The 12,343-nt window shown below is 30.5% G+C and overlaps 1 long non-coding RNA gene across 1 annotated transcript; it reads right to left on the bottom strand.

Annotated features, from left to right (window-relative positions):
• Nucleotides 1-532: 532 nt before the first annotated feature.
• LOC139505949 (uncharacterized) lies at nt 533-11,181 on the bottom strand. The gene is made up of 3 exons (XR_011659851.1): nt 11,037-11,181; nt 5,416-5,585; nt 533-617 (listed from the first exon to the last, which is right to left on the bottom strand). It is a non-coding gene; the product is annotated as an uncharacterized lncRNA (long non-coding RNA).
• Between the last annotated feature and the right edge of the window lie 1,162 nt (nt 11,182-12,343).

The following is a 12,343-nucleotide window of genomic DNA, read 5'->3' as shown; positions in this document are numbered from 1 at the left end:
TTCAATGTTTTATGAATATAGATATTTATTTGAAAAAAGAATTACATCTCTTGGAGAATGCCTGGAAAATGTATTTGGACAATTTTTGGGTATGATTCAACATAAACAACTGAAATTTTCGTTATTGTCTATAGATACACGTACATTTAAGAGAGATGTTGTCAAAAGTTCGCCAAACAAATGTTCTCTTATACCAGCATAGAATGAACAGTTCAATAAAATATTAATCTCACATTCTGTAAGTTCATCAATGTAAAATCTACATGATTGGTATATAATGGTTTATTCAAATACATGAAATACTGTAAACCAACTTATTTTGCAGATAATTTATTTCTCCTGAAGCCCTTTCTATACAACTTCGAAATTTGAAAATTATACTAAATCTATTTAAATACGGTGAGGTCCAAGTTTTACATATGTACCAGGATCTATATTGATAATTCTAACTGTGAAAGTTTGAAAAAATAAATCACTTGGAAAAAATAATTGGTTTACAGCAGTAACTAGAGAGAAAATCTACAAATTTAGAACATACTTAATTTTCTTTCCATCTCATCACACCTTCTTACTTCATTCACAAACTTTCGCTGAAATGCATTTACATCTGGATTCAGCTGAAACAATAATAAATCAATTTTAATAGAAATAAATCTTTTTTTCATCTTACATGTCTTATGGCATACCGAAGATAAGAATGTGTCCATAGTACATGGATGTCCCACTCACACTATCGTTTTCTATGTTCAGTGGACTGTGAAATTGGGGTAAAAACTCTAATTTGGCATTAAAGTTAGAAAGATCACATCATAGGGAACATGTGTACTAAGTTTCAAGTTGATTGGACTTCGACTTCATCAAAAACTACCTTAACAAAACATTTTAACCAAAAAGTTAAACCTGAAGTACAGGCAAATGGACGGATGAACAAAAAAATGAAGGGACGTACAGATTGAAAAACATAATGCCCATAAATTGGGCATAAGAATTATGATTGTTTATAACTACAACCACTGATAAGGGTCCTGATTATAGACACGACAGTGGCGGATCCAGGGGAGAGTACCGGGGGTTGGAACCCCCCCCTTTTTTTTGGACAATCAATGCATTTGAATGGGGACATATAGTTGGACCCCCCCCCCCTTTTTGTCCTGAATCCGCTTGCATTAAAATTAATGTAAGTTGTATTGCATGGTCAACAAATGACTGTAAAAATTTACTACATGTGCATGTATTAAGAATGTCCCCACAAGGATAAAAATTTGAACAATTTAAAATGAACTATATCATGTATATTATTATGTGTGATACACATATAAATAACATAATATTATTAATTGGTATATTTAAACAAATTTGATTCGTTTAGGGGTTGCTATATAGTCACATGTTAAACTATATTTTACAAGGTAGAGAGAAAACGGCAGATAGCAAAAAGCATATTGCATAGATATGATGTCAAACAAACAAAAAAAAGTAAATTAAATAACAACTAATATGTTGTTATTGTCAAGGAGACAATATGATATCTATAAAATTCAAACAAAATCAAATGACGATTTTGATACAAATATGCATAATGGTCTAAAATTAATAATATAACAAATATAGCCTTTGTATATCGACCCAAAGAAGTATATCCTTGTATCGACCTCATAGTCATACAAAGGCTATATATATTTATATAATATCTATGTCATATAAATGTATGTAACAATTAAATGTCTAATCTTAAAATCAAATAGATTTAAATCACTATAAAATACTAACATTAATTCATAAGCTGTATTAACCTATATTTAAAAATTCATTATTTGAGTAAGTTATTAAACCATTTTCAACAAATAAGAACCCAACCCATGTTATTAATCAAATTCAAACAAATTTTCCATATCAACTGTTTCATAAATACATGAAGAGTAAAAACACCAACCAATATTGCAAACAAATTTTCTTTTTTTATTGCATAATTGGAAGAAAAGGTCCCCATGACTTTACATCAACATGATCAACAATAATATGTTGACCCTTACTTCAGACCAAACAAATTTAGAATTATAAATAAGAATAAATAAATTTTATAGAGTGATGGTAAATATATGAACATGATGAAAAAAAAATGTTCATCTGATTTTTTGTTATTTTTCTTTATTACTTTGCATTTAGTTGCTAGTTATATCTTTTATTCAATGCATTAATGATTTTTTTTTTTCCAAGAACCTAGCTAGCTCTAGGACGGTAGGAAAAGATATTTATATCCTTGATTATAATCAGCTGTTTGGTCGTAAAGTACATCTTTTAAGGGCATATCCAACAGTTTATTTTTGACGGTGAGAATTTTATAGAGATATCTTATTAACTTATGGAGATATCTTATTAAATAAATAAGATATCTCTAGTATAAACTATATAAAAGATATCTTATATAGTTAATAAGATATCTTATAAATTAATAGAGATATCTAATATTTTAAATAAGATATCTTATATATTTAATAAGATATCTTTATAAACATTTTAATAAGATATCTTATTTATTTAATATATAAGATATCTTATTTAATAAATCAGATATTTCAATTGATATATAAGATATCTCATTTTGTTATTAAGATATCTCAATTAGTTTATAAGATATCTCGAAATTGAATAAATATAATAACGGCGTGCCATACATGCGAGGATAGTTTACGCTTAAGGGCATATCCAACAGTTTATTTTTGACGGTGAGAATTTTTCCCCTTGAAGATATTTCATTCTTCAATTGACAGAGAATCAAATTTTTCCAAACAAAATAATTGTCGTTGATTTCGTTTTTTCAAAAAATACTGCTGAAAATTGAACATTTTTGCAATTTTGGAGTAAAAAACGTTTTTTATTTAAAAAAATTAAATATGATTTTTTAATCAACATTTACTTATATAATGGGGCCCAAATTAAAGCAAAATAATTCAAGATGGTTAGAAAAATCTAACTTTACCATTTAAAGCATTAATTCTTACTTAAATAAAGCCAAAAAAGTTATGATGGACTCAAACAACGGCAAGAAACGAACATTTGAAATGCACATTTTTGATTTATTAAAATATTTCTAACGGTGTCGATTTGGCCAAAGTAAGATATGTTATTCTTTGAAAAAAATGGAACGTCATAACGTTTTGAAAAATATTTGTCACCGTACTCGTTTTTGAGAAAAATCGAGAAATATGATATTGTTTACCAAATCCCTTCCGTAAGCCTCACAAATTGCGCCAAAAATTAAGACGTTTCGGGAAATAACATTATAATTCCCCGCTAATTTTTCAAAGGCAGTGCGACGGCAGACACATGTATTTATACACTGTGACTATGTTGGATATAGTTGTCTTGATAGCACTGATATCTCATATCACATCTTCTTATTTATTGAACTAGTATATGGACGAGATGACAATTCAGTTAGTTTTACAATGAAGTGTTTTTCTTACACTGATTTATATTACACCGTCTATAATTTCACATATCGAAATTAATAAAGAGCTAGTGAAATTTTGCAACCAAACACTTTTCTAAAAACTCACTGACTCTGTATTATTTATTCATGTTGCAGTTTTGGGCTTTTTATTCTTTATAGGCTTCTAGCTTTAACAAAAATATGTATGTTGACTCTTAGTGTTTTGAATTATATGTGTCGTTCTGTTGCTGTCTTATTAATGTATACATTTAAAATTTCAAACAAAAGGATTGATTGAACAGAATATAGAAATATTCACATCTCTGGACTTCTCACGACAGTATATCTTTGCTATAATTGGGTGCGGCCGTTTAGCTGCTCGGATGTATAAATTTACAGCCTCGTTTAGTCGAAATAAAAATGTCGTATATCCTATGCATAGTGTAGTGAGAGTTTCTCGCATCTATACGTTTAAAAACCATCTAAATAAATGGTTCAAGGGATATCCGAACCTTGAATAAGATCTCTTAACAACAACAAATGTCACATGAATCTTCACATGGCTGATTTTAACACATCTGTTGCGCCAGTTGCAGTTGTAGATGTCATGAAAAAAACCTTTAATTTACAAAAAATGTCAGAAAGACAATAACTTGAGAATAAAATCCACCTAGTTTGGGTGTATCCAATGTAACCATGATGTAGACTACTATATAATTATATTATTATTGATTATTCAAACAAATAAATGCAAAGAGAAAGAAGCGGAAAGAAATTCTAAAATTTTCGTTTAAAAATAAAATATAGATAATTTTTTTTACCAAAACTGGAAAACTGTTTACGACAGTTGAGAACTAATGATTATGCATCACTATATGCAACTAATAAATTGATTGCTCCCGTGCTCCAGTGGCAAATATATCACGCATATTTTTACCGCTAGCAAACCCTTTATCTTTAAGGGTTTGCTAGCGGTAAAACGTATGCCGTACTACTACTAGAATAAAGTTGAATAATGATCAAAATCTTGAGTTAAGCTATAAGCCCCTAAAAAATTTGGGGATTACTTTTTGGATTATGATATTTCTATGGCTGTTTTTTTTCCTATCCTATTATGGAACCGCTGGTTTTAAGAGGGGGTTGGTCATAAGTCAAGACTTACATCAAGACTTACATCGTTTTTTTGTTTGTTTGTTAAATTATATTTATTTCCTTATACATAAGTAAACACTAAAATCGTCAGAAATTTTATTTTTCTTTAGGGACCAATTTTTTTTAATCTTTCTCAAGTCAAATCAAACTTTGAGTTTTCTATCCTAAATGACAAAGTCTCGGATAAGTTTGATAAAGAATTGATTACAATTTGTGTTGCATTCTAAGGAAAAAATAAATTATTACGCATTTGTTCTCGTTGTTCTCTACTGTACTGTATATTGAAGATTATTTTAATAAAACGGGAACTAAGTGAGTATGGTCTATAATTATAAAGATAATTGCAGTTCTTTTATAATGGATTAAGAGGACAACATTTTTTAAGATTTGACTTCTATTTCTGTTGATATTCTGTATGAGTTTTCTGCCGATTCCCACCGTGCCCTTTCCTTTGGGGAAAGAAACCGCCCTTGCCAGACGGCCATAACCAATGGTGATTCCGTTATGACGTCGTTGAAACAACGTTAAATTACGGGAAACAATAGGCGACGGTTACGTTTGTTATTACCTCCCCTGAAACTGTTGGATATGCCCTTAAATAGTGAGAAAAATATGTAAATATGTACACAACTTCTTATTGTTCCAACAACTATTTCATACATCATTTTCAAACAAACAAATGTCCAATAAAAACATGAAAAGAAGAATAAGAAGTTCTCATAACATTTGACAGGGTCAATAAATTAATGTACATCTAATTACTGATTAATGGTTAAAATTGGATAATTTACTGCATTACCAGAAAACAACTTTTATTAGTTTTCACTTACATCTCTAAACTGTACAAGTCCAAGTTCTCCTAACTCAGACACACATGTGTAGGCAGCTTCTGATTGGAGAAATAACTGACATAATGTCATCTCTTCACTCCTTAGTAACGCCCCCATTTTGAGTTCTCTCTGATCAAAAGACTATGGATATTCTTCTTCTACATGTAACTCTGAAATGAAACAAGGACAATATCTTCAGTTTATGGTCAATAAATGTAAAAAGTATTCATGTGTATTATTGAATGACTAGGTAACACTGACATTTAGTGCCAAAAAAAAACAACACAACTTCAAAGACAAGCATATGCATCTTGGCATGGGGGACTTTGTATTGCTTAGCAATATTCAGTGGGCCAAAATCTTGGTCAAAACAAGAATTTTAAATAAACATCAGGCGCGGATCCAGAGGGGGGTTCCGGGGGTTGGAACCCCCCTTTTTTTTTGGAAGATCAATGCATTTGAATGGGGACATGTAATTGGAACCCCCCCCCTTTGTCCTGGGTTAGGAACCCCCCATTTTTAAAATGGCTGGATCCGCCCCTGAACATGTACATTTTTGGAAAGCTACCTAAACCAAAACATTTAACCTTCAGACCTTTAACTAAAACTTAAACCTTATAAGGATGGTCTGACCAACCCAGAAACCATGAAGCCTCTCTTCTGTAGGTACAGCTAAACTTCTGATTTTTGGAATATGAACACCACAGAAGACAGCAATGAGCACCTTTCACCATGTTTCACTGTTGGGGAAGTATGGTAAACGTCGTTCTGTTTCCTGCCTCCAATTAACTGGTCAAAGTTATTGGGATTAAAATTTTGTAAGTCAAAAGTGTATTTTGTCTACTTTGACATCAGTGACTTTTCGAAACAAAACCGTTGAAAAGGCAAAACTTACCTGAAAGTGATCCTTAAATACTTAAATGTACAATGTTTCTTAGTATTTAACCTACATGTACATGTATACATTGTATATGTACTAGCGATATATAGTATCCTCATAGAATGCATACATGTAAACTTTTATCAATGCAAGAATATATTTGAAACTTGATCATATATATCTGTATCCCAGAATTGAAATTTTGGCTAACTATAAATAACTGTTAAATAGATTTACTGCTTTTTACAATTTACATGCTACTACTTGCGCAGAAAACACGTGATCATGAACATGCATACAAAATCACAATGCTATAACTCAATCCCAATAATGTGGATATTAACAGTATACACAAGCAGAAATTTGGTCTAGAAAGATACCTTTATTTATATTTGAACGTTTGCGTCTTTCACTTTTAAAACTTATTGGATTTTATAGTTTGCACAAATTATTTAGTTCCCATAAACTACAGCATGTTGAGATTTATATTGGAAGTGAAAAAAAATGAGTTTTGTAAGTTGGTTGTATATTTTCAACAATGTAAACACACATTTAAATTAAGGAATAAAATATGAGCTTTCTAAAAAACAGAGTGCACTCTTAAAAAAATAAATCAATCACTTCAAAGTTAACAATCACATGAATTTTGTAACATCTGAACATTAATTGTATAAATCACATGAGGTCAAAAACATTTTACCACTTGGAAATTCCTCTATATTTACATGTGATGATGATATATTTAATCAATTTCTTTATATGGTTGTCAAAAACTTACTTGTTGTCCGATTTTTATATAATTTTTATTGTTAATCTCATAAATGTACATAGTTTTTATGGTTATCATGAAATATTTATTTATCTTCCTATTTGCTATTGAAATAAAGTGGGTTTTTTCCTCCCCTAAATATCCTGTATATTCTTTTAATGCAGAATTCATATTTGTCTTTACAGTGATTTCCTTACTTGCATGGTTTTACAAGAATAAACTACAAATGTATCTTAAAAGTAGACAACATACTTTCATTTCATACATTCATAATAACAAGAAACCACAGACATTTCTGTATTTAATACATAGGCTCTTGTAGAATATTTTTAACTACATGGCACATACATGTATTATTAAGGTACAAAATGTATAAAAAAAAATTAAACTGTGATTTAATCATGTTAATGGTGAACATTTCAGATATTGTGTTTAAATTAAAATTGTGTTTTTGTATGAAATATGTAGTTGAATTTTCAAACATTTTTTCAAATGGTGAAACACTATTTACCTCTAGTTGAACTTATATTTTTTTTATGTCTACACTATCTTTACATATAACTGTTTGAAAAGCTGTTTTTCTCAATGTTTAAGGGCATTTTTTTTTTATGTATTTGTAATATACATGTACATATGTATATGTATATGGACTTGTGTTTTTTAATTTAGAAGGAATAATTATCTACAAATGAAAAGCACTTTAAAGGGCACTTTAATAATAATTCGCTTTTAGCAGCCAGTATCATGAATATGTCATGTACATTTTGTATGTACAAATGTATGGTATGATATGACTTAATAAATAACAACTACAATATCATAAAAATACCACTTCAGATATTATTTTATCGTGTTTATTGCATCTACATGTATATAATATCAAAAAGGTACATGTATATTTGTATAATTGGCTCTATATAATAGCTTCATGATTTACAAATGTAATTAAAAGAATATATCAACACATACAAATGACATACAACTGGTTACTAAAAAACACAGAAAAAATGAAACCATTGTTTATGTGTATTATCCAACCAATATCATGAATATAAAGATGATACATACACTGTATACAGATTAGTATGTACTGAAATGTTCCAATATTCAGTTTTTAACTGTTAATGACTAAGTGTTTTTGCTAGACCTGATAGAACAGCTACTAATTAAAAAATAAATTCCATACTTTTAGTCTTACAATGTAATATATATATGAAAAAAGTACATGTATGTTCTGACAGTATTGTTTTTCCCTAGTGCCCTACAAGGATTGACTGAGAGACAATATGCCAATGCTTCTGCAGTGTAATTTTATAAAAAAGAATTCATGCAAAGAATCTAAATTAAATTATGATTTAGAAATTTATAAAATTGAGAATGGAAGAAATGTGTCATAGAGACAACAACTCAAGTGAGAAAATCCAACACCGGGAGGCCTGCTTCAGCTAGCCCCGAAATAAAAATGTGTACTTGTTTGAGTGATAATGAACATCAAACTAAGGTACATGTAGCTACGTATACCATTTGATTTAACTAGTCAGATCAAACCCAGGACCCCTGGCATAAATCCCACTAACATGACTACCAAAAATAGTTCTCCACAAGCACAGCTATAGCAGAGCTGTTATAAATCTACTACATGTAGGTAGGAGGAACCACCAATACACTTTCCCCAGCTCAAGAGTCGTAACTTTAGTGTATAAGGACAATATCTTTATCTCTTTTCCCTTCAGCTTGCTAGATATTTTCTAACTATGTTTTTTTGGGGGGTACCAGTTTTTGAACCAAGAGCATGATTTGCCTTTTCAAAAAAACAACATACATGTAACTTGGTCCGTGACAAGAGCCTGTATGAGGATAGTCAAAATAATTATGACGTCTTGAACATGTTGAAAGGCTATTATAATTTTTTTCTTTGACGCCTTACTTCGTCTTGAACAGTTGAAAGGCTATTATAATTTTTTACTTTGAAGCCTTACTTCGTCAAGCGTCAAAGAAAAAAATTATAACAGCCTTTCAAGACATCATAATCATTTGGACTAGTATGAGGAGTACTGATTTTAACTCTTAGGTTGGAGTGAGGCTCACTACCGAGTCCTGCAGATGGTTCCAATAAAATTGAGAATGGAAATGGGGAATGTGTCAAAGAGACAACAACCCGACCAAATAAAAAAACAACAGCAGAGGGTCACCAACAGGTCTTCAATGTAGCGAGAAATTCCCGCACCCGGAGGCATCCTTCAGCTGGCACCTAAACAAATATATACTAGTCCAGTGATAATGAACGCCATACTAATTTCCAAATTGTACACAAGAAACTAAAATTAAAATAATACAAGACTAACAAAGGCCAGAGGCTCCTGACTTTGGACAGGCGCAAAAATGTGGCGGGGTTAAACATGTTTGTGAGATCTCAACCCTCCCCCTATACCTCTAACCAATGTAGAATGTACTGCAGTGCACACAAAGATAAGAGTTTTTTTCGAACAATGACCATGATGACTGCTCGTTTGTTTTTACGGGTTGTTATACTATAATGTTCCTAGAAAGGAAGTTATTATATGTTGTCATGGTCATGATGGTTGTAGCTTCGATTTGTCGTCTAGGTCTATGAAATTTAAATTTGGTCGTCCAGCATGTTCAGAGGCATTTTCCCCTCAACCACTTTGAAAAAGAAAATCAGCCGTTAATGTTAACATCTTGATTGTAGTGACGGAAGCTGAAGCATTTTTGTTATACATGATTACATCCTTCATCCCTTGATTTGTATCAGTCAGGGGACTTACTTAAATAAGTGATTTTCTAAATCACTGATTTAAGTAACATTATTTCCATAAAGGTTGGAAGTTAGAGTTGTCTTTCTTTAATAATCACCAATTTAAGTAGTACAAATTAATCACTAGAAGAAGTGATTTAATTTTATTGTAGCTTTAAATATAGAATACTAATGATCCAGGGACTAATTATGTTTCTAAACTTATCAGAACCAACATCTGTGTTGTCTATGATGACCAGGTCATTTCAGGTGATGACCTTGTACTGAATCTAGGATAATGACATAAAAATCACTTGTTTAAGTATCAGACCTCAATTTCCTTCCCAAAAATCACTTCTTTAAGTATCATTCTTTTAATAATCCCTACTAATTTCAACACCCCCGAACAGTGAGATTTTTATCGCGAACAGTAGAATTTTATTACATAATCTGAAAGATGAAACCTTGAACTTCACAGGAAAAATACTCCCACTGCTGGGAAAAATCTTTGAACAAAGTATCAGTTCATTATGTAAAGCCATTATTATAGCATTTTTTCAACTAAAATAGAATTTTCAGCTAAATGATAGCATCAAAGGCAGAAACCTTTCTACTTAAAAGAAGCAAAAAGTTTATTTTTTTTAATTTTACAAATTAAAAGATATTATTTAAACCTATGTGTTTAAAATTTGGAAAAAAATACAAAATTCCAATTTGTGACAAAACAACGATTTTGCTACTCAAATAAGTGATTTAAAAATCACCTATTTCAGTAAGTCCCCTGACTGTGTATGTCATGTATGTAGTCTTTGGTAATAAATCTAGCTCCCCTCTTTTGTATGGATTCCACCAATTGGTCAATGTCTTTTGGGCATATTGGTCCCAAATAATTGATCCATACTCCATAATAGTAATACATCTTAGGAGTGCTATGTTGTCATTGCATAATACAAACCATCTTTGCATGATCTGATCATATGGAAATATGTCAGTTAGGCCTTTCTATGACAGTGTTTGCAGTAGTTGCACTGCACCATAATGATTCAAATAAAGAAATCTTACAAGCATAGTTTTCTATAAGCAGCTGCTTTTCTAACATAATGAGCATAACATCATACCGGTTGTTATTTTACTAGCTCACAGATCAAAACCGAGGTCCGAACCCACCTAATACTGGACTTGTGGCAACCTGGAAAATCGTTTTACTAAAGACTTACATATATGATCCTATGATTTTTGCATTCTTTCAGTCCTTAAATAGTTCCATATAGCCAGTCTATGCGATTATCTACATAATTTATTACAAAAAGCACGTCTTTTCGTCATATGACAACAACGTCACCAATCAATGACTGAAGAAGAATAAAGGGAGATAACAAATTATATCAAAGCAGTTTCTTTCCTAATTAAAAATTAAAAGGCCCTTAGTGTCATATGAGTAACAAAGAAAAAAAGAAAAAAAGCAGACATACACATTCATTAAATACAATAACATCATTAAATGATTTATGTAAAAAAAAATTACAATATTTGTGAGAGGAGAACCAGCTTGGTGAAAGAAAGATAACTCCACTTAAAAACTTAAATTTAGATATTACTCATATCAAACAAGATACTAGTTCAGACCTAAAAATAAATAACGAATTTAAAGGTGATATAAAAACAACAATTAAAACTAGAGTAGAGTTTTTGTAATAATTAGATTAAATCAGAATCAGAATGAGAATAACTTATTTTAGTGTCACTAGAGACATACTGGAAAAAAGTAAAATCACAAAAATACTGAACTTAGAGGAAAATCAATTCGGAAAGTCCATAATCACATGGCAAAAAACAAAACGCATCAAAAACGAATGGACAAGAACTGTCATACTTGGTACAGGCATTTTCAAATGTAGAAAATGGTGGAAAATGGTGGAGACACATTAAAAATTAAGACATATATAATATAAATTATAAAACAATTAAACTCATACTCTAAAAATATCATTACACACAAATCCTCCTTCGGTAAAACATATGATGTAAAGTTTGTGCTAAAAATGGTTGAATTGCATCATTTGAAACTGAGAAATCAAATTTGTCCCGTGAATCAAAATTGTTAAAAGTCTCACAAATATCACCAGATTTCTTCATTAATTCATTTCTAAAATCTGCATAAAAATCCCACTCTTACCAAAAAAAATCATTCTCAACACAATTATCTGTACAATATATACAAGTACGCTCATTTGAAGGAATTCTTGGCCTGGTGTAGTATCTACCTGTCAGTCAAGTTCAACTGCTAGTGGTAAACAGACACTTCTAAAATTTGACAAAACACGTCTATGTTGCCTACTATTTTAACATCTTTGAATAAGAACTAAATTCTGAAACATTTTAGTACTCCCTATAAATACACAATTATTACCGTATCATTCATTTCTGTCATTAAAAACAATTTTTCAACCCACTCATTTTTATCTATTTCACAGATTTTGAATTTGATTTTTTTAAGCTTATGTTTGATGGAAAAAAGTATCAT

Source organism: Mytilus edulis, unplaced genomic scaffold (genome assembly GCF_963676685.1).
Source record: "Mytilus edulis unplaced genomic scaffold, xbMytEdul2.2 SCAFFOLD_712, whole genome shotgun sequence".
NCBI classification, from domain to species: domain Eukaryota; kingdom Metazoa; phylum Mollusca; class Bivalvia; order Mytilida; family Mytilidae; genus Mytilus; species Mytilus edulis.
This window is presented reverse-complemented; position numbering and strand designations above follow the sequence as displayed.